We start from the raw sequence: 2,604 nt of genomic DNA, 5'->3' as shown, positions 1-2,604 counted from the left end.
TTGCAGATATTGAACACCCTGCCACTCTAGGACATCGGTCCTGGATTAGTACTTTTAGATATATGTACTATTTTATATATATAATAAAATACATGCGCAAATTACTATTTCAAAAAATTTTTATACTTTTTTGAATATTATATTATATATGAATGATATATAAATGATATATATAATATGAAATTATATATATAAATGTAACGTAAAATGTGCGGATATTTAAAAACTTCGAGACAAATCAAATGGGTACCCCAATATCAGAAAAATATCGTCAAATTAATTTATTTAAATGCTACAAAAAATAGCTTAGAATTAATTATTTGAAATTATGTCAATTTATTTTATCTTGCAAATTATTTGAATTTAATAACGATGCATGTATTTTATTATCCATAAATATAATTGTTCGTAACCACATCTTTATAAAAAATTGTTATATCAATTTATTTTTCAAAAAAGAGATATATTTCTTAATAATAGAAGAACATGTTTTCTCGCGCAATTTTCAATCTCGTGAAATGAAGATAAATGGTAACTGTCGTTAATTCATTATCGAAACCATTGCTATCGGGAGTAGTCCGGAAGATTCGGGATTCGTTCCTTCTTGCAGCGGCTCTAACGTTCAACGGATTACTTAACTTTTCTTTGCGGATCGATCTTGCAGAAACTGATGTAGAAAGAAGACGTTGGTCGTTCTCCACCTTTAGAATCGTTCTTCTCTTTGTCGGATATTAACCGGCGTATCACCCGGCGGAGGGAAGGCCTTGTTAAAATCGTTGGGTCTGTTATTTTCTATAAAACGTGGTATTAACGCGATTTTTTATAACGATATTTTAAAGTTTATAAGACCCATTCTATTCTGTTAAAACAGTCATCCGCGAGATAAAATATATCTTATTGTTGATCGTGACATTTGTATAAAATGGCGTATTGGAAAATAAATCGGACGTTGAATACTATATTACAGATCTCGAATGTCTGTCGAAATATTTTTGCATAAAATAATAGTAATTATATCGCGCGCGCGTACGTGTGTGAGTTTCGATTATTATAGAAATTACGCGTATCGCAATCGAATATTACGAATATCGTCGATTTATTTATTCGTCGCGTTTGCTCGCGAATTTTAAATCGCGATTTATTTTATAATTTAATCGTTGATTTACATCGAAGCTTTGTCTATCTTTCCGCATCTTAAATATTTTCTTTAAAAGTCTGCGCAAAATGCGCTAGTATAGTGCAAGTTCTTTTTCTTCTACAATTAAAAGACGATTGATAACTTTATTAACGATTCTTTTGATCGCGATTATTTACATTTTATAAAACTTATTAAGCTCTATAATAGTATGTGGATTATTAAAAATAAATATCACGTAATTAATCGTTGCTAAAAACTTGTTTATTCTAAAAATTTCTAGTAAATTTTTTATTATACGCATATTTTGGACATTTTCGTGTAATTCCATGTAATAAATTATTTTGTATTAAATTTTAAATTATATTTTGTATTAAATTTCTGATTATATTTTGTATTATGTTTTGTATATTGTTATATATTTTGTATATTAAATTTATTATATCATTTGTTATATCATTTATTGTGTATTAAAACAAAAATAAAAATAAAAAAACCTACCCTAATCTGAGAAATGAAAAAGAGGAAAAAGGTCCTCACACATTTTTCCTCTTCGATGGTATCTCTACCTTAACGAAGGCATTTGTCGGGTGAGGAGGTTTGCGTACTCTAATGAACCTGAGAGCTATGTCGGCGGTAATGTATGTGTTTTCGAGTGAAGTAAGTTTGAGACCAATTAATGAATAAAATTCATAAACTCTGTCTTGGATTCTAAGGGTATTTAAATTATTAGATTAATTAATGCGTAATATTTCGAGTAACCGTTTAATTGATTAATTAGAGCAAAAAATCTTGTGTTTTGAAGCCAAAATAGCGGGATGTATTTTATATTATTAATATTATTGATTTATTATATCTATATTAATCAAATTCACACAAAACTCATTTTCGATCGAACATATGTTCATGGCAAATCTGATTTAATAGCTCTCAAAGCAATCGAACTTTTTTTACTCAAAAACGCTATTAGTTACCAGTAGGATCACCCATACCGGACAGGTCGAAGGGGAAGAGTCAGACTGAGAGAGATACTGTAATTATAATTTTTATATTAATATTTTTAAATAAAATGAAAGTGAAAAAGATAATAATAGAGAAAAAGAATTTTTAGTCGTTTTTTAAATTAATGTCATATAAATACATATCTAAGTGTCCTAAGAAAAGTATTATTTTCGCATTTTTGGCTTTTCATACGCTAAAAAAACAATATTGCACAAGATATCGCGATTTTTTGACATTTTATGACATTTTGTGAAAATCTGACAACTGATAGTATCACCGGCGATCATATAAACGTGAAAAAATTAATTAAGGCTGTCAACAATTAAAACTACTTAAAAAACAATAGAACACGGTTAGAAATATAAGAAAATATAATTAATTATGTTTATATAAATTTGTCTATAATAGCTTTTAATGTGCATCTAGTGCATCCAACTGATTTCACTAATTAAATAAATAATTGAATA

Source organism: Formica exsecta, unplaced genomic scaffold (genome assembly GCF_003651465.1).
Source record: "Formica exsecta isolate Colony F162 unplaced genomic scaffold, ASM365146v1 scaffold191, whole genome shotgun sequence".
In the NCBI taxonomy this organism is placed as follows: Eukaryota; Metazoa; Arthropoda; class Insecta; order Hymenoptera; family Formicidae; genus Formica; species Formica exsecta.
This window is presented reverse-complemented; position numbering follows the sequence as displayed.